This window comes from Bubalus bubalis, chromosome 1 (assembly GCF_019923935.1).
Source record: "Bubalus bubalis isolate 160015118507 breed Murrah chromosome 1, NDDB_SH_1, whole genome shotgun sequence".
Classification (NCBI taxonomy): Eukaryota; Metazoa; Chordata; class Mammalia; order Artiodactyla; family Bovidae; genus Bubalus; species Bubalus bubalis.
Genome location: NC_059157.1, coordinates 135,431,882 through 135,452,207, shown reverse-complemented (window position 1 = coordinate 135,452,207; position 20,326 = coordinate 135,431,882). Strand labels below are relative to the sequence as shown.

At 42.6% G+C, this 20,326-nt stretch overlaps 1 long non-coding RNA gene across 1 annotated transcript in view; it reads right to left on the bottom strand.

The window, feature by feature from the left end:
• Window positions 1-2,404: 2,404 nt before the first annotated feature.
• The window catches only part of LOC123334036, a 33,995-nt gene continuing 16,073 nt past the window's right edge, over window positions 2,405-20,326 (bottom strand). The window contains exon 2 of the long non-coding RNA XR_006551778.2: window positions 2,405-7,587. This is a non-coding gene — a long non-coding RNA (uncharacterized LOC123334036). The remainder of the gene's footprint in view (window positions 7,588-20,326) is intronic.

The window sequence follows — 20,326 nt, the reverse complement described above, 5'->3', positions numbered from 1 at the left end:
AACAAGTGGGTGGTTTGCTAGATGGGAGGTGGGTGGAGGGTTGAGTGAAATAGGTGAAGGGAATTAAGAGGTACAGAAGAAAATAACTAAGCCATGGGGATGTAACACACAGGATAAGGAACATGGCCGGTAATGTGATAGTTTTATATTGGGACAGATGGTATTAGACTCATGGTGATCATTTTATATTATACACAAATGTCAAATCACTATGCAATAATAATATACCAAAAACTGATATAATATTGTACCTCAACTAAATTTCAACTTAAAAAATCATGGGTCCTCTGAACCTTAAGGCTCTGAAGTAAGTTATGCTATTAAATGGATCTCCCTCACACTGACAGAATTATTGCAAGCCATTGTGAAAGGACATTTCTGTGACAGTGCAGAGGGACTAATGGGCCCCCTGGTTCTATCCCGGGTGGAATTGCATGTTTGTGGGGCCGACGGATAGGAACCCTGTGCCAGCATGGTGCCATATGCCAGCTGGTCAGTACAGCTGGGGATACACGCGTACTGAGTCTGATATCAGGAGTCTCAGCTGGCCACTAGCAGCCATGCCAAAGACACTGGGCCACTTGACTGCACTGAAACTCGACCATGTGTGTGTGTGAATCTATGTATGTCTGATGATATAAACTAGTATAGCCTATTGGCAATTGCTTTTCAGACTGATAGTAAGCAAGAAAGTGCTCAAAGTTTCTACCTTTGAAATCATGTAGAGCAAATAAGGAAAAAAGCCAGGAAAGGAAGGTAAATGAGGCATTTGACAACATACTAAGGTGAGGACTGGCACTGCAATTCTACTAAAATACACACACACTCTCACATCCTAGCTGTCCATATTCATTGTTCAGTCCCAAAAGTTATAGTCAGGCCAGTGTGACAAGAATTATGCAGACATAAAAATAGGAAGGAAGCTAACACAATGACATAGAATTAGTTCCTGAAAATCTTAAGGAAACAAAATAGTCATGTCTTAAGGGAATACGCATGACCCTTTAAAAAATATATTAGAAAATTTTAAAATAGCTATTTTTAAAAACTCAGATGCATAACAGCAAAATAGGAAGGCATGTGGCTAACTGATATATTTCCATAAACAAAAATATTTCAAAGATGGTAATTCTGAGACTCATATTACCTATATTAAGAGAAATAAACACTGACTCGGACTAAATGCAGAGACATTGAAGGAGAGAGATAAAGAATTTATTAAAAGGACACTAGGAGGACTTTGTGATGCTCGACGGACTTCATTGGTAATTTCTTATTTCTTATTATGTAACCTCGACTACATAATAGAATCACATGGGTGAATGTGAAAAACAAGCAATGTACTGGCTTTACTATGACAAATTACATCAAAATCTCTGGGGCTGGGGCCCATGACTAAGTATGTTTCAAAAGCTCCCCAGTTGATCTTAATGTATAGCCACAGTGGACAACGTCTGGAGTGTTGGAATTAATATCCCATGAATAAATTGGGGGTTCACTGCTTTTAGGTCAAATTATAAAATTCCTAGGACAGAGAATTTAGATGGTTCAGTTTATAGTGAAAGTGAACGTGAAGTCGCTCAGTCGTTTCCAACTCTTTGCGACCCCATGGACTGTAGCCCACCAGGCTCCTCCATCCATGGGATTCTCCAGGCAAGAATACTGGAGTGGGGTGCCATTTCCTTCTCCAGGGGATCTTCCCAACCCAGGGATCAAACCCAGGTCTCCTGCATTTCAGGCAGATGCTTTCACCTCTGAGCTACCAGGGAAGCCTGGTTCAGTTTATAAGTCAGAGAATATCACTGAAAAAAATTTATCCATTGTCAAGAAAGCAAGATCATATAGGACCAAAAATGGCAGATGGCAGCTGGGAGTCCTTGACTATGGATCAGAGCAGGTTGGAGTGCTGAGCCAGGCAGCCACCCAAAAAGTGTACATTACAGCAACCCATGAGGGCAAGTTTCATGCTCAACCAATTCCCCCTTCTTCAGTAAGCACACACACAGACAACACAGCACCCGAGAATCCAGATTCCAGTCAGGGATCCCAGGATGACACCATCATGAGTGCAGAGATGTGTCATGAACCCTGGCCATGAATGAATCCTCCTGTATTTATTCCTTTAAACACCACTGTCGCCTGGTAAACATTCTGCATTAGTAAATAAGAACAGTTTGTAAAAACTGTAATGAAGCCAAGTTTCCATTTGCTTCTGCTTTCCTTATAAGTGTATGTGAACTAGCAGCTTAAACAATGAAAGAAAATCTCTTACTTAGATAACTATTTCCCAGACAAACCTGTTTATGCCAGACTTAACAGGCCCTCTTTTCCTTATTCCTCTGCAAAAGATAAACTCTAGCCTTCATTTAGGCCTAACACAAACTTGGAATTAAAGAATTTTGAATGAACTTTAGATAAATAACTTTAATAATAACTTTTAATAAATAACAACCCCAGTTATGACAGATATTCAAGGGAAAGCACACAGCACATGTGGAATAACTTACAAAATCAAAACCAGTATCCACACTTCCAAACTCAAGCATCTGGGAAGCATCTATGAAGCACTCAGTTCCAGGAGAAATTCAAAATCAGGGTGAGAGAGCTGCTGCTATCAAGATAACCGATGCTTCAAATGAGTGACCAAACCTAGACTCAAGAGTTCATCAAGCATCTCAAGAGAGCCTGTGATTAAGAGTGAGAATGAGCGATACACAGCGAGGGCTATGTGAGTCACTGTAAGAGCCCAGAGTGTTGGCATGCACCCAGCCCTGTCCCCAGAGGCTCCAATGAATAGGCTGGCCCATCTCCTTAACATCCCTCTTGAATTCAAAACACACAAGACTCAGGGATTTCCCTGGTGGTCCAGCCATTAAGACTCTGTGCTTCCAAGGCAGGGGATGCAAGTTCGATCCCTGGTTGGGGAACTAAGATCTCACAAGCCACTTGGTGTGGATGAATATATAGAAACACACACACATGAGAGTCTAGGTGTCAGGAAGGGGAAAATATACTCTCACAACATGACTGGGGAGAGAAGTTAGAATAGCGGTATGCTAAAGTGCCAGATAAAGTACATCATCATGGTCACCCAAGAACACAGGGCCACCTTGATTTTGTTCTTCCCTAGGCTTCCCTGGTGACTCAAATGGTAAAGAGTCTGTCTGCAATGCGGGAGACATAGGTTCGATCCCTGGGTCAGGAAGATCCCCTGGAGAAGGGAATGGTTACCCACTTCAGTATTCTTGCCTGGAAATTTTCATGAACAGAGGAGCCTGGCAGGCTACAGTCCATAGGGTGGCAAAGAGTCAGACACACCTGAATGACTAACACTTCACTTCAAGCAGAATGTGAGACAAGGAATTCAAGCGCAGGTACTTTATTTGGGGGTGGGGGACAAGGGAAGAGAAGGCAGGCTCTAAAGTCTGTGTACTCAAGCAAGTTACCCCTACAAGCAATCAGAGTGCCACACCACCCAGAAGGAGAACTTACAAGCCTGTGAGGAACATCCTCAGAAGCATGCCTCCCAGAGCGAGGGGGCCAAGGAATTTATACATCAACTCCCAGCAGCCACTGGTTGAGAGAAGCAGGAGGGTATCAACAGGGCCTGATGGGCATGTGGGTTCCAGAAACCAGAAGAGCCCACGGCAAGCATGTTGTGTCCTGGCATTGAACACAGCCAACCTACAATGACATGGTGAGGCCTGAAAGGAGAGGGTGGGCTCGGAGTGTCTGGAAGGTGGGGAAAGGGTGGGTGAGGAAAAAGCACTCCATGTGACCCAGGGATGCCTACGCTTGAGGCAAGTTCAATTAACAGCCATTCCTGGGGAGGCTGAGAGAAGCAAATGCAAACAGATACACACTTTACAGACCAAAGCATAATATGCATGCCAACTACAGTTATTAACTGCTGGCTTTCAGAACTGAAGTACTGTATCTAGTATTGGAAAAGTACAGAGTCCTTCGGATCACAGTCTTGGGTTCGAGTCCCAGCTCTGCCACTTACTGACCAAAGGGCCTCGGTTCAGTAACTTAACCTCTGCTTCTCTTTCAAATAGGACCAGTGACTAATACCTGACCCATTGTGCTGACTTGGCAATTAAAAACATTTACGCACGTAAGCCATCAAAGACCATGCCTATCAATTGGCTGGGCTTCCCTAGTGGTTCAGATGTTAAAGAATCTGCCTCCAATGTAGGAGACCAGGCTTCAATCCCTGGGTCAGGAAGATCCCCTGGAGAAGGGAACGGCTACCCACTCCAGTATTCTGGCCTAGAGAATCCCATGGACAGAGGAGCCTGGCAGGCTACAGTCCATGGGGTCACAAAGAGTCGGACATGACTGAGTCACTTTCACAGCAAATGGCTAGAATCCACATGTTAGCTACCATCAGCATCTTTATTAGATAGAAATCTGTGTTAACTTGGGCTGCCATAACTAAGTATCGTAAATTGGGCGACTTAATGACAGAAATATACATTCTCACAGCGCTGTTGTCCTTTAGTCGCTGAGTCCTGTCTGACTTTTTTGCGACCCCATGGACTGTAGCCCTCCAGGCTCTTCTGTCCATGGGATTTCCCCAGGCAAAAATATTGGAGTGGGTTGCCTTTTCCTTCTCCAGGGGATCTTCCCAACCCAAGGATTAAACCTTGGTCTCCTGCATTGGCAGGTGGAATCTTTACCACTGAAGCTGCCTGGGAAGCCCTCGCATAGTTCTAGAGGCTGGAAAATCCAAGACTGAGATGCCAGCCAGTTCAGTTTCTGGTGAGAACTGTCTGCCTTTCTTGCCAATGGCTGCCTTCTCACTGTATGCTCACACGCTAAGGAAAGAAAGATTTCTCCTTTTGTTACAAGGCCACAGATCTATCCTGAGGCCCCACCAACTTGAATGATTCCAACCCTAATTACCTCCTAAAGCCCCCCTACCTCCAAATACTATTACTTTGGTGATTAGGACCTCAATATGCAAATTTTGAAAGGACCCAAGCATTCAGTTCATAACAAAACATTGGAACGGCAAACTAAAATGAGCAGTAACGAAGTAAATTCTATAACCATTTATCTCCACTGACCCAGGTTAAAAGGAAGTGCACCCAACAATAAAAGGAGAGATGAACAGAGGATTGAAATGCTGTGACTGGAGACTGTGGAGTGGTTAAATTTTTTATGTTTTTCTGTTTCTAGGTCACCCCAAAGCAAATGTACAACATTTTCTCCTTGTTCGTGGCATTGTCTGGGTTGCTTTCTGGTGGGACTCTAAATTACACTAGCAAACAAATGCAACCAGGAGAGTAAAACTGTGAAACTAAAACCAATTCTTATTATGGAAATCCTTTTTTTAATGTCTGCTTCTCCGCTTTAGTAAATAGAACATAGAGAACATAATTGAATATTTGATGACTGAAAATCTTGCAGTGTCTGTGGGATCTCATGCTGAACATCAGTTCTCATCACACAAGCCTGTGGGTATGCTTGTGGGACAGCAAACACATTAGACAGAATCTTTAATGCCTCTGAGAAACTCCCATAAGATTTTTTGTCTACGTCCTTTAAAAATAAATAAATATATGATACTGGTTTGGTAAGGTTTATGTCTGTGAATTTTCTCCATGTGATTGAGTCTAAGGGAGGTTCGTTTGCTGTGCTCTGAATGAGATGAGTACTCTCTCTCTCTCTTTACACAGAGGGGAGGAGGGTGAGAGGCTCACTCAGCCCCTCCGGGGCCACTTGGGAACTAGACACTTTCCTCTCTCTGATCTAAACCCAGAAAGAACGTTAGTACACCCAGTCTTGCCCTCCAACATTTATCAGTGGAACTCTTCTCCTACACATTTTCTGAGTCTTTCAGTGAAGAGTTCACCATGAGGAGCCAGACCATCCCACCCCAGCATGGTCTGCTCTGGCCTCTCTCCCTTTTTCCTGGTTCTGCCTTTATAAGGGCCTTTCTCAAGTGATGGAATCTTCAATGACACAGGTCCGCATAGTCCATCCTGCAAGATAGCCTATCAGCTATATTGAATCCTGGAAGCTGTCTTCCTTGAATCAACCCCATAATGAAAGTCAGAGGGGAAGAATCATGGTAGGGGGAAGATTCAAGGAACACAGAACAGATGTGGATGGTTCAGAAGATGATTCCTAGGCCAATGATAGCCAGTTCCCTGATGCATTGATTGTGGGGGACTCGAGTCCCAAAATTAAGGGGGATCATTGGTCTTCATCCAAGTCTTCCCCTCTCTCCACTGTTCTGGCTCTGAGGATGGAGTATGTGAAGTCACACAATGTTTTTCAAAACCAAAACCCAACCATGTCGCAGTAAAAGTACAGTCTTCTTGGTCTCAACTACCTTTGTTTTTCCCTAAGTTTATGCCTTTTGTGCCAATTTTTTGGTGGTTATCTGTGGGTGTTTCAAGAGGAGATCTGAAGGAGTTTTATCAGGCATTGCTTATCAACTACCAAGAAACACAGAAATAACAGAATAAGCATACTGACATTCCAGTTATATGGAAAGTTGTAGACAGAAGTCATCTATCCATCAACCCCGAATACTGTGAATACAGTAAAACAGTGCCAGTTTCCAGGCATTAAAACTCATATACTTGGCTCATGAAAAGATCTGAAATCTACCAACTGTCTAATCCAACAGCCATTCTGCTCATTCTCCAAAAGCCCAAATTTTAGCTGGGTATATTACAATCAAAAATAAAGGATTCATTTTTCAGTCTTCCCTGCTGCTAAAGGGCTTCCCTAGTGGCTCAGATGGTAAAGAATCCACCTGCAATGCAGGACACCAAGGTTCAATCTCTAGGTTGGGAAGATCCCCTGGAGGAGGGCATGGCAACCCACTCCCATATTCTTGCCTGGAGAATTCCATAGACAGAGGAAATTGGTGGGCTACAGTCCATGGGGTGGCAAAGAGGTGGACATAACTGAGCCACTAACATACTTTTTTTCTGCTCCTCAGAGTGACAATGTGACTAAATTTCTGGCCACAAATGGGATTGTATGGAATTCCAAACAGTTACCCTGAAAGGGAGAAGGTACAGTATTCTTCTATGCCTCCATCCTGTTGCTGGGAATGCAGATGTGATGACTGGAATTCCAGCAGCATCTTGATATAAGAGGATGATAGAGCTGTGCTAGAGATAACAGAGCAGAGAGCTGGAAGGAGTCCATGTCATTAATGCCTTTCTTGATTCCCTCTTCCAATCTTATATTTCTGAGTAACAAACCAGCCAAAATTTAGTCACATAAAACAGCAGTTATCTACTATCATTATGTCTTATGGTTCTAGGGGTGGACTGGGCTCAGTGAGGCAGTTCTTGCTCAGGGTTGCTCTCGTGGGGCTGGAGTCATCCTGTAGGCTTCCTCACTCATGTATGTGAAGGCTCGTGTTTGCTCGTGGCCCAGTCTCCTACTCATGGCTTCCTAGTGTGGCCTGGGCTTCCTCACAGCATGGCAGCAGAAACGAGCAGTCACTGCATAGCCTTTTGTGCCCAAGCCTCAGAAGATACATGGTGTCACACTGCTGCACTCACTCTCCTGGCTGAGGCCAGCCCAGATACAAGGAGAGGGGTCTCAGATTCACCTCTGAAAGAGAAGGACAAGGAGTGGAAAGATCATAATTTAAGAAAAGCAGAAGGTATCATTATGACCATCTTCAGAAAATAAAATCTGCCATAGTACCATACTGGCCCTGAATTCAGAGAAGGCAATGGCACCCTACTCCAGTACTTTTGCCTAGAAAATCCCATGGACGGAGGAGCCTGGTAGGCTGCAGTCCATGGGGTCACTAGAGTTGGACATGACTGAGCAACTTCACTTTCACTTTTCACTTTCATGCATTGGAGAAGGAAATGGCAACCCACTCCAGTGTTCTTGCCTGGAGAATCCCAGGGACGGGGGAGCCTGGTGGGCTGCTGTCTATGGGGGTCGCACAGAGTCAGACACGACTGAAGCGACTTAGCCCCAGAAGCAGCAGCCCTGAATTACCTTTCTGATGTATGTTATGTGAGAAACAAATATGTCTTGTTTAATAACGTTATTATGGATTTTTCTATTATGTGCAGCGCAACCTGATCCTAACTGATCTGGCTCCCTAAGCCATCACTCGTAGCTGATCTACATTTACTTTATACACGCCTCCAACCAGCTTGCTTCATCTGGACTCTCCTTTCAAAGAAGATTAATGACCACAGCATAGAAGGGAGGAAATGCTGCTGGAATCAAACTAGGTATACCCACAGCAACAGAAACTGAGGTAAGAAACTGGAGAGCCATAAAAAGCCAACCTTATTACTTTTAAGAGGCATAGCTATCTATGGCCATTTACTAAAAAAGACAAGCAGCTTTATATGAATCAAAAACCCTAGAGATTTTTACCAGGTTCAAAAGAACAAGAATTAATGAGGGCCCTAAAATATTAAAAAGGATAGAGGCTTATTCATGACAGTCCCATTAAAGATAATTTTTTGTACACAGAATTGCTGAAGATGATTTCTGAGAAAAGATTTTCTTGTAGGCTTTTGAGAAATGATTTTATATTCTTACACTTTTTCCTTAGGAGACTGCCAGAGAGCTCACTTAATTCCCAATTCTATTTTTGAATTAAGTTAAGGAACAAATAAAGAAAACACAAAAGCATTTTTAACTCTGTCAGGAATGTTCAAATTAAGCTCAATCTATGCTTTAATTTTGCACCTGGAGGAGTTACTTCAAAGCTGCCTCATCACATCAAGGAGCACACCTACATCCCTTCTCTGTGAAGAACCCTAGAACCCAGAGAAACCATGGAACTGGGGCTGCGACTACAGATATCAACAGTCTACGGCATCACCCCAGCCCCCACCTTCTCATTTACAAACTAGAGTTACTGTCATCTTCCAGAGTTAGTTATTTTGCTTTCTGTCCCAAAGTTTTTCTTATTTCTCCTAGTCCTAAAATGCCTTGGGATTAACCATCACTAAATTCAAGAATAAAGCATACTTCAGCTAACATCTTCCTCCTCCCATCAACCACACAGGAAAAGAAAAAAAAAAAAAAAAGTAAGATATAAATCATTTTCCTCACTTGCAATGTTAAGAAAAACAAAAAAAGACCCCAAATCCTTAGGTACCTTTAAGTCCTTCCCTTCCTGATTCTATTTAGCCTTCTGAAATGAAATCCCTATAAACACATCCATCTCTCATTTCCACTAGCCTTGGGAATTTTCTATGCTTTATTACATTCAGAAACAGAGTGACATTTGCCAAGAAAACTACTTCCTTGTCATTATTACCCCACACACACACTGGTCCACACCCAAGCCACAAGGAACTGATCCCACAGCCCACACTGCTCCATCCCACACTCACTTCTCTGTTCCCACTGCCAGACACACTCATCCTCTGTTTCCAGCTATTTCCTGCCCCCTTCACGTGTCTCCTTCTCTATGAAGCCTGTCTTCCTCTTCTAAGTTGGAATTAAGCTCTTTCCACATTTAACAAATAAGGCTTGCACTGGGCACTGTTTTAGGGGCAAGATATTCAACAGGGGAGAAAATACAACATACTGCCCTCCTACTTGGAGAGAGAAACATTTCTCAAATCAACAACAGATAAATATAAAATTGACTGACACATGCCATAAATGAGTGGCACACGATGCTAGGACAGACGGAATCTGACCAGGGGTGTGTTAAATCAGAAACCATGAAGGGTCGGAAATTTTATCCAACTTGCAAGCTGACAAGATAGTCTGCCGGTTTTACATACGTATAATGGCAGAAAATGCAAGATAAGACTCCTGGATGAGAAATAGTGATCATTTGTTACTCATAACAAAACAGCATCCTGGGCAGTATTTTGTTTCACTTCCCTATTCCCCAGTTGCCACAGAGAAACAGGATTTGCTGGATGTTACCTACTTCTGCAGTAAGGTACACCATAGGAGACAAGCCTCAGATTCCAGGAAACTGGCTCTTAGCAGGCTGTCGCCCATCTATCCATGCCTCAGGAAAGAAAGTGAAATTAATATAAATCTATCTCCTCCACAGGAGAAGGGGACAAATCATTACTCCTCTGGAATGGAGAGGGCAGGAGAGAGATTTACTCCCAGGTCTCTCCGGCAGGTATGCCTGCAATCTCTCTTGAGGGAAACACTAGCTCTAGCTTCCAAACTGTGAGTGTTAGTCGCTCAGTCATGTCTGACTCTTTGCAACCCCATGGACTGGAGTCCACCAGGCTCCTCTGTCCATGGAATTCTCCAGGCAAGAATGCTGGAGTGGGTTGCCATTCCCTTCTCCAGGGGATCTTCCTGATCCAGAGATTGAACCCAGGTCTCCTCTACAGCAGGCAGATTCTTTGCCATCTGAGCCACCAGGGAAGTCCAATAATACTGGAGTGGGTTGTCATTTCCTTCTCTAGGGGATCTTCCCAATCCAGGGATCAAACCCGGGTCTCCTGCATTGGCAGGCGGTTTCTTTACCCCTGAGCCACCTGGGAAGCCTCCAAGGGTGTTTGCTATTCCAGCATGTCTTTTGCTTAGAAAACTTGGATCAATGAGGAAGGAAAGAAATTCATGGAGAACGGTCTGCGCACATTGCAAAGATCTAAGTTCTTCCTAAAAATATGAAGTTTGTGTTGAGACCTGAAAAATGGGTAAGAGGCAGTGGATTAGGGCAGGGAGAGAGAAGGGGTATCCAGGCGGATGAAGTGGCATGTGCAGGGCCCAGTGCCAGAAAAAGTACAGGGTTTTCAAGGAAGTGGCTCTATGGCTGCAGCACGCAGAGCAGGATAAATCTGGACAGGCAGACAGGGACCCGGCCATGCAGGGCCTTGTCAGTCCATAGTAAAGATTTGGTCCCTTAGACCAAGAGCAGCAGAAAACCAAAGATTTGTCTTAAGTCAAGGAACGCTATGATGAGATTTGCATTCCAACAAAGCCACTCTCTTATGTGAGAGAGGATAGACTAGAATGGGGTTATAGACCTTGTGTTCCAGCTTCCCATAGAAGCTGAAAGTATGGTAAATTCTTGAGCTTGTCTCTTCCACTTCTAACTCCTCTTGTAGCCCCCACATAACGAAGCCCAGGCACTTGAAATCCGTTATGCATCATTTATTATCAGTAATATGCAAAGCACCAATTTGAACCAAAAGTGATTCTCACTGTTCAGTCAATAATGAGATGTCCTTACCTTCCTGTAGCTTCTATTTTAACATGCAATGCTGCTGCTACTAAGTCACTTCAGTCGTGTCCGACTCTGTGCAACCCCCATAGACAGCAGCCCACCAGGCTCCCCCCTCCCTGGGATTCTCCAGGCAAGAACACTGGAGTGGGTTGCCATTTCCTTCTCCAATGCATGAAAGTGATAAGTGAAAGTGAAGTCGCTCAGTTGTGTCCGACTCTTAGCGACCCCATGGACTGCAGGCTACCAGGCTCCTCCATCCATGGGATTTTCCAGGCAAGAGTACTGGAATGGGGTGCCATTGCCTTCTGTTCATTTCAATTAGCATCTTTGAAGTCTTCGACTTCTCTGCTTAGGCTACTTCAATGTGTCTACCCCAGGAAAGATCTAGATAAAGATGATTTAGATTTATGAAAAATTCAGTTGCTCTGGAAAATATCACCTGAGTTGAGTCAGAGTGACTTTGAATGAAGGCTGTGAGCTGACTTTGGCGGCCCTGTATATAAGGAAAAAATACGTATGATATCCTGCTGAAACTGGAGCTGGGGTAAAAATAAAGGATCTGAAATCTTGACTGCCTTGATGAGGGAAGGCCAGATATTAAGACAGAGCTGGAAGTATGTGATGAGAGAAGAAGGGCAGAGGATGCGATGGCTGCAAGTAACAGCTTCTTCAGAAGCAGCTGATGGGTTTTATATATGAGATGCCATTAGAGTGGTACCTTTTGCATTTCCCCTTCACCACAAATTTAATAACTTTATTTTCACTGCAGCTCCATCAATTTTAGTTTGGTTGTGCTATGATTCACTTCCCCAGAATGTTTGCATAATATGTATCCTGCAGGTTTCATTTCTGTAAATCACTGCTTTGTGGGGGAGAAGTGGGGGGGGGGGGGGGAGGGGTAGATTTCAGGCTCGCTCCAGCCTTTGAGTAAGTTTTGAGACCAAAAGGAGATTGCATTTTCTGATTGCTAAGTTATCTCTGCTGTTCACTGAGAAATTATTTTCCCTATAACACTTCCGTTTGTATATTCGATAAAGTTAATATCTGTGAAATCAGTTGATTCTCACTGCGCTAAATTATACCAAAATAGACAGAAGATTGACTTCCTGGTATTGACAAGAGAAAACTCTCAATGTCTTTTGACTTATTATCTCTGGCAGTTGGAAGGAATTACAATAAAATACAAAATTACTTTACAGGGTATGTTTAGAGAGCAAAGAAAATTAATGGAGGGATGGATTCTTAGGGTATTTTGCCTTTTGACAAAGATTTCTATTTCCTGTCAAACATTTCCTCTGAAATGAACTGCATGAACACAATGTAAATTGATTTATCTATGCCTTAAGAAATACCTGAGGTTTAATTGCCTCTGCAAAATTTATGTTTACATAAATAATTCAATGGCAAATTAATCCAGCTTTTATAATTACCTCCCACAGAGGCACATGGCTCAGTCCCAAGCTTAATTGCAGCTTGATGAAGGTACTTTGGTCACTAGAACCAATAAACCATATAGAAAATTCTAAAGACATAAAAGAAAGAAAGCCATAGCTTTCAAACCTAAGCTATCAGGAAGAAATATAGTATCTGTAGCTGATCTTAAACACTGTGGGCTTTGGGAAACAGCACTACTAATGATGAACTTTCTAAAAATACATTGTTTCAACTTCATCCAAGAGCTCAAAGCGCACCAGATTCTTCAATACAAGTTGAGTGACACACTTCCTGTGATCTGTGTCCCACCCCTCCCCCATATAACCTGGTGGGAGCTGCCATTTCTTCCGTAGTGTTTCATTCGCCATCTCTGGCCATTCATTTTATGTTGAGCTACTCTTCTCCTTTCCCTCTGCTCACCCCCCTTTAATTCTGCCCCGAGCCAAGCCTGTCATCCCGGACCTAGATCTCAGGTAGAGGAAGGACAGGTAAGCTCAGTGCCAGCATCTTACTGGATCCTTCTCCAGCCAGATGACAACTTTCTCTTCTTCCAAGAATTCATATTTTAAAATCCAGGATTGAAAAAACAATACATCCTATCACGTGCTAGTTGGAGTAGTAACTAAAATTGGCATTGAATTTTAGAGCTTATTAAGTGATTCCATTACATTATTCTACTCCAAACCAAACTCAAGAAATTAGTATAATTCAGGTTATAAACAAGGAGACTGAGGCTCAAAGAGGTTGAGAAATTCTCTCCATGTGAACAAGATAATTTGTAGAGTCAGGTTTAAACACAAGTCTTATCCTAGCTCATGAATCCTCTACGGAGTGGGAACTTGAGTTCACTACCCATGGGCCTAGACCCAGCACAGTGACTGCACATAACAGGCTCTCACTAAATATGTGTGTGATGAAAGGACTGTAGCTTCCTGCTCTTCGCTCTGCATCACATTGCCTTCCTAGGAAATAGATGACCTCCTCCATCCTCCTTCCACATCCAGCCTGTCTGTCGAGATTTACATGATCATCACCTAGACGTCAATACTACACTCACGTCCCCCTGCATTACAAAGCCTTCTCACATGATTCTGCTCATATTCTGTTATTACATAATCAAGCACTGGGCCATTCACTGTCTTATACTGGCTTCTCTTGTATGTTAGTCTTGTCTTCAGTTCCTTTCACTCTTCCTCGTGTCAATCAAGCCAAAAGTGTCTGCTAATCTGCAGGTGGGCTACAGCTGTACTGAAGATTAAATAGCTCAACAGCAACATTTTGGCAAGGCAACAAGCCAATTCTGTTTAACATTTGCTACCAGCAGTAGAAAAAGTAGATAGTAAAAGAGAGGAAGGAGACACAAAGCCACAGAGAAGGGTTCTTCTAAGTAAAGGCAATCCTTTCCTGCTGGAACCCAGAAGCCTGTGAGACCAGCAACAGTGGGAGGGAGAATTCATTTTATTGCATTTTGCACAGTGAATTTATAGTAAGGAGAGCTGCACCTTCCAGAACTTGTGCAGAAATAAGTCATGCCACCTGGCTGATGGCTTTGGCAATATCCTAAAGAGAAGGAATTCATGGGGAACACTAGCACCAGCCAGGGGAACTAGACGTGTAAATTATTTTTAAATCCTGTATATATGTATACAGGTGTGGGTGTGATGCTTAACTGAACAACTTTGGCTTTTTTTGATCATATATATTCATTCACTTTGGGTTTTGATTTTCATTACAAAGTCAAGAGCTTTCGCAGGTATGTTTACTGAGGGAGAAGCCCATGGTGGTTGCCATCACCATACAGGTGCCTCGACTGAGCAGGCAGATGAACAGGCTGCTCACTTTTTGTATCCTGAACTGGATAGAGGCTTTAGCTGGGCCCCTACCACTGCCTCGCCTCACTATAAGCTAGATCCTAATATTAATACCTTCTGTAGATGACATCTTTGAGGTAACTCCTTGCCTAGATAGACTGACAATGTCTTTCTGCTTCACAATACCCTATCTGTACCTTCTGGGTGTTCTCTTGGTCTAGAGGAAACTCAGGAGCTATGTCCAATACTTCTCCTTTATCTCCCACAGATACAGGCAAAGAGCAAATGTTTATTAACATATATATCAAATTAAAGCTCATGCAATGAAGTAGGACACTCAAAGCTGGTGCTCTGGAGCAAACCAGAGGGATGGGGTGGGGAGGGAGGTGCTAGAGGGGTTTAGGACGGGACGCATGTGCACCCGTGGCTGATTCATGTCGATGTATGGCAAAAACCACAGCAATATTGTAAAGTAATTATTCTCCAATTAAAAGTAATTCATTAAAAAAAAAAAAGCTCATGCAAGTCTGAAAATTTAAGAAAGCAAATTCTTTCAGATATTGAAATATAACAATATGTGGTTTCTTAACCTGTAATTTGTAAATGGATTTCATTGGGCCTCCCTTCAAACTGTATGAAAATTTTCACAGTGGGTACAAATGTTCATTTTTCTGAAAGTGAAGAAAGTGAATGTCACTCAGTCATGTCTGACTCTGAGACCCCATGGACTGCAGCCCCCCAGGCTCCTCTGTCCATGGAATTCTCCAGCAAGAATACCAGAGTGGGTTGTCATTGCCTTCTCCAAAGGATCTTACTGACCCAGGGATCGAACCAGGTATCCTGAATTGCAGGTGGATTCTTTGCCATCTTAGCCACCAGGGACTGATGACAATTATGCTCATTTTTCTGGGCTGAGCATAGTTGTCCTCAGTTTCTCAATGGGATCTACTACTAAAAACAGAGCTCTGCTACCAAAAACTCAAAAGACTGCCCTCAAAAGCAAAGAGATTTGATCTTTTTAAAAAATAGGTTATGGTTCCATAGAGTCACAGTCCTTTTTGTCATGTAAGGTCCCTGTCTGGGAAAAGGTGAGGACAAAAAGGTATCACTGTAGACCTCAATGTCTTCAAAATCAGTATTTACAGAGCTTATGTTGAAGCGTCCACTTCAAGTCACACTTTGATGGCCCCAGGCAGTGAAGAAATGGAGTCCATCTAGAAAAACTATCTAGCAAAATTAGTTCCTGTCTAAAAAGCAAGATTAAAGAGTCGATTTTATAGAAATATTTAAGGGCTTCAATTCTCCTAAGGGTTTCTCTGAGTCCTTTGATATTCAAATCATTCCCTTTCAAAGGGCCTCTCAGGCCACTATCAAGGCTTATTTTCCACTCTTCAATTGTTAACTAGTCTAACTCTGCCAGACCCTCATTTCTCAATATTAAGTCCCCCAACATCACTTACTTGAAACCCCCTATCCCCTGTAAAATTTGAAATTTCAATTTGCCTCGGTTTTGCACTGGAACACTGGGCGTGAATAGTCTGGGTAGCTGGACACAAGGATTAAGCAGGAAATGTCTAAGAGCAGACATTTTCTAACTGGTCAGTTTATTAGTGAATATTTTTATGCAGCTGTGTTTGAAAAATTTTGTAACTGCTGAAACTCAGAAAATAAATATTCAGATAATCAGGATCCCCTAAACATCAAAATGTTTGCAGCAGCGATCCCTAAGTGCTGTGATTATGAGTAATAAAAATGATAACTGACAGCAGTCACAGTGCTGGCAAAGCACTCTGCAGGCACGACCTCATCGAGTATTCACAGAAACCCCCTGAGAGAGAGACTATTACTTGCTTCTTTTCAAAAGAAGAACCTGAGGTTTAGAAAGGGTAAAACGCTTACCCAAGGTCACCCTGATAAGTGGCAGGGCTGGGATTTAACTTAGCTAACCGTCTTCAGAGCCCAGGCTCTTACCTTAGCATTTATTTGTATTTGCTTCTTTTCATACAAAGAAAATTTATTACTAGTGATATAAAGGAGGAAACAAGATTATTTTGAAAAACTTGTGAGTATGACTATCAGCTTGTACAGCTTTTCAAGGTCATATTCCCCAATAAGTTTAGGGTCCATTTGATAAATATCACCTATCAAAGCTTATTTCTCTAGGGTTTTATTAGAACTGACACTTAAATTTCTTTTAGAAAGTGAACATTTTGGTCAAAGATTTTTAACCAGTGGCCAATCTCTGATTCTGGGGAAACTGAAGGCAAGGGGAGAACGGAGTGACAGAGAATGAGATGGTTGGATGGTATTACTGAACATGAGTTGAGCAAACTCAGGGAGATAGTGATGGACAGAGAAGCCTGGGGTGCTGCGGTTCATGGGGTCACAAAGAGCCGGACATGACTTAACGACTGAATAACAACAAATGTCTGGCTAGAAGCCTGTGGCATTTGTTTTCAAAGTTCATTTTTGGCAAAAATACCAACTCACCTCTCTCCCCTAAGTGCCTCAACATTGGAGGGCCACAAAAAAAGAACTGAACTAAAAAGGAAGGGCCAGAAACTGCATTCTACCCCACAGGGGACAGGAAAGATTCAGAATTTGTATTTAATCATTTGTTTTTAAGTATTGTCTGTATAGGTTTCTATTCACTTTATGTTATTAATACTTTATTCATAATATTTATGTAGTAATTAAAGTTCTCTATTAAAGTTCTCTAGAGAAATAGAACCAGTAGGATATATATATATATAGATATATTTAAGAGGAAATTTATTATAAGAATTGGCTCATACAGTTACAGAAGCCAAAAATCCCACAACCTGCACAATCTGTGGTTGGCAAACTGCAGAACTAAGAAAGTATTAATGTTCAGTCACGTCCGACTCTTTGTGACCTCAAGGACTGTAGCCCTCTGGGTTCCTCTGTCCATGAAATTCTCCAGGCCAGAATACTGGAGTGGGTAGCCATTTCCTTTTCCAGAGGATCTTCCCAACACAAGGGATCAAATCTGGTCCCTAACATTGTGGGCATATTCTTTACCAACTGAGCCACCAGGGAAGCCAGTCCAAGTCAATAGATCTGAAAGCAAGGGGAGCCAATGGTGTAACTCCCAGTCTAGGGGAGGAGTGCAGGGTAAACCCCAGAGTCTGAAGGCCCGAGAGCCAGCAGCACCAATGTCCAAGGGCAGAAGATGGATGACCCAACTCACAGTGAAAGAGAAGTCACCCTTCCTCCACCCTTTTTGTTTTGTCTGGGCCCTCAGCAGGTTGCCATTACCCATGTGGCTGGGCATCAACCAGCTGTCTTTACTCAGTCTACTGGATCAAACCCATCTCTTCCAGAAGCATCCTCCTAGACACACCCAGAAATAATGTTTGTTCCAGCCATCTGGGCACCCTTTAGCCAAGCTGACATGTAAAATTAACCATCACAGTGACCTGGGGTAACTGATAAGCCCAGAGCTTGGGGAAACCACCTATGCCAGTCTGTTCAGAAATGTTTGTAAGGAGCCTTGAGTAGCAAACTACAGGACCAGAAAGATGTCAAGAGAAGCAATGAAGGCGCAGCGTACTTCAGACAGACTTTGGGAATGATAAGACAGTGGAAACAATATGGCCTTAGGCAGCAGATGGAAGAGGCAGGGCTCCCAGATGTCCCACACTGCCTACCCTGGGTCCCCCTCCCCATAACAGTGTTGGCAGCAGCTCTGTGGCAGCAGAGGTATTAGCCAGTAGAAAGGAGCTCACCTGAGCTGCAGAGCCATCAACCCTAGAACAGCTCAACATATCAGATACCATGTACTACAAAGCAAACAGCAGAATTCCCAGAGCTTCACAAGACTCTGCAGGAGCATCAGGCTTACTGGAGACTAGTTAGATTTTTCAGTTCTCGAAGTCAACATACTGTAGACTAATATCTTGGACTGAGTAAACCTATGGATGAAGGGACTCCACGGGATGAAAGAAACAATTTCCTGATAGTGAGATATGGCCTTATGAGTACCTCAGGCTGATGAAGCAGTAGTATGCTACATTTACAGAGCTTATATATGTTTTTATATGATTTTCCATTTTATCTTAACTGATTTTTACTGAGCAGATATAAAGGATGTTATATTTATATAATTAAACTTATCAGCTTATTTATACTATTTTTATATTGCTCTTATGTTAATATAATTCCCAGTCCTAGAACATGCCCTGTGTGCTGAGTATTAGGCTGAAGATTTAAATTCGATGATCTCATTCAACTCAACAATAGCTCTTAATTTGTTGCCCTTTACAGCCAGAATAATAATCCTTTCTCATGTCTTATAATTTTGTATTCTTTCTGTAAGTTCACACTTTTCTGTTTACATTATATGGATCGAGGCATGGATCTAAGCATATTTATCTCAGTACCAATGGTTAGTACGCCTAAGTCCCACCACCTGCCTCTGTGGGCTCACCTGGGCTTTCCAGGTGGCTCAGTGGTAAAGAAATCCACTTGCCAATGCAGGAGCAATGGTTGGTAGGAGACACGGGTGCGATCCCTGGTTTGAGAAGATCCTCTGGAGGAGGAAATGGCAATTCACTCCAGTACTCTTGTCTGGGAAAATCCCATGGACAGAAAAGCCTGGTGGACTACAGTCCATGGAGTTGCAAAGGATTGGACATGATTTAGGGACTAAACATCAGCAACAAAGCAGAGTTACACTCATTTGCTTACATATTGTCTGTGGCTGCTTTCATACCACAAAGGCAGAGCTGAGAAGTTGCAAAATTGAAAATATTTATGATCTAGCCCTTAACCTAAAAACATTGGTCACACAGTCTCCCAAGCCAAATGAAATAAAAGTGAAAATAAATGGGACCTAATCAAACTTAAAAGCACAATGGAAAAGAAACCATTAACAAAAAGACAACTTATAGACTGGAAGAAAATATTTGCAAATGATGCAACTGATAAGGGGTTGATATCCAAAATATACAAAAGCTCATACAATTCAATATAAAAAATAAATAAATAAACAACCTTATCAAAAAATGGGCAGAAGGCCTAAAAAGACATTTCTCCAAAGAAGATATACAGATGGTCAACAGGCACATGAAAAAATGCTCAACATGGCTAATTATTAGGGAAATGTAAATCAAAGCCACAATGAGGCATCATTGCCTTACAGCAGTGAGGAAGGCTATTATCAACAAGTCTCCAGATAACAAATGCTGGGTATGGAGAAAAGGGAACTCTCTTACACTTTTGAAAATATAAACTGATGCTGCCCCTATGGAAAACAGTATGTAAGTTCCTTAAAAAACTAAAAACAGAACTAGCATATGATCCAGCAATTTCACTCCTCAGTATGCATCTGGGAAAAAAGGAAAACTCTAACTTGAAAAGACACACACTCTGATGTTCATAATAGCACTATTTACAATAGCGAAAACAAGGAAACAATCCAACTGCCCATCCACAGATGACTGACTTAAGATATGGTACATATATACAATGGAGTATCACTCAGTCATAAGAGAGAATGAAATAATGCCATTTACAGCAACACAGATGGACCTAGAGAATATTGCTGCTGCTGCTGCTGCTGCTAAGTCACTTCAATGTGCCCGACTCTGTGCGACCCCATAGACGGCAGCCCACCAGGCTCCCCCGTCCCTGGTTTTCTCCAGGCAAGAATACCGGAGTGGGTTGCCTTTTCCTTCTCCAATGCATGAAAGTGAAAAGTGAAAGTGAAGTTGCTCAGTCGTGTCCGACTCTCAGCGACCCCATGGACTGCAGCCTACCAGGCTCCTCCATCCATGGGATTTTCCAGGCAAGAGTACTGGAGTGGGGTGCCATTGCCTTCTTAGGCTTAGTGAAACATGTCACTAAGAGAGAGAAAAATATTTTGTGATATCACTTATATGTGGAATCTAAAAAA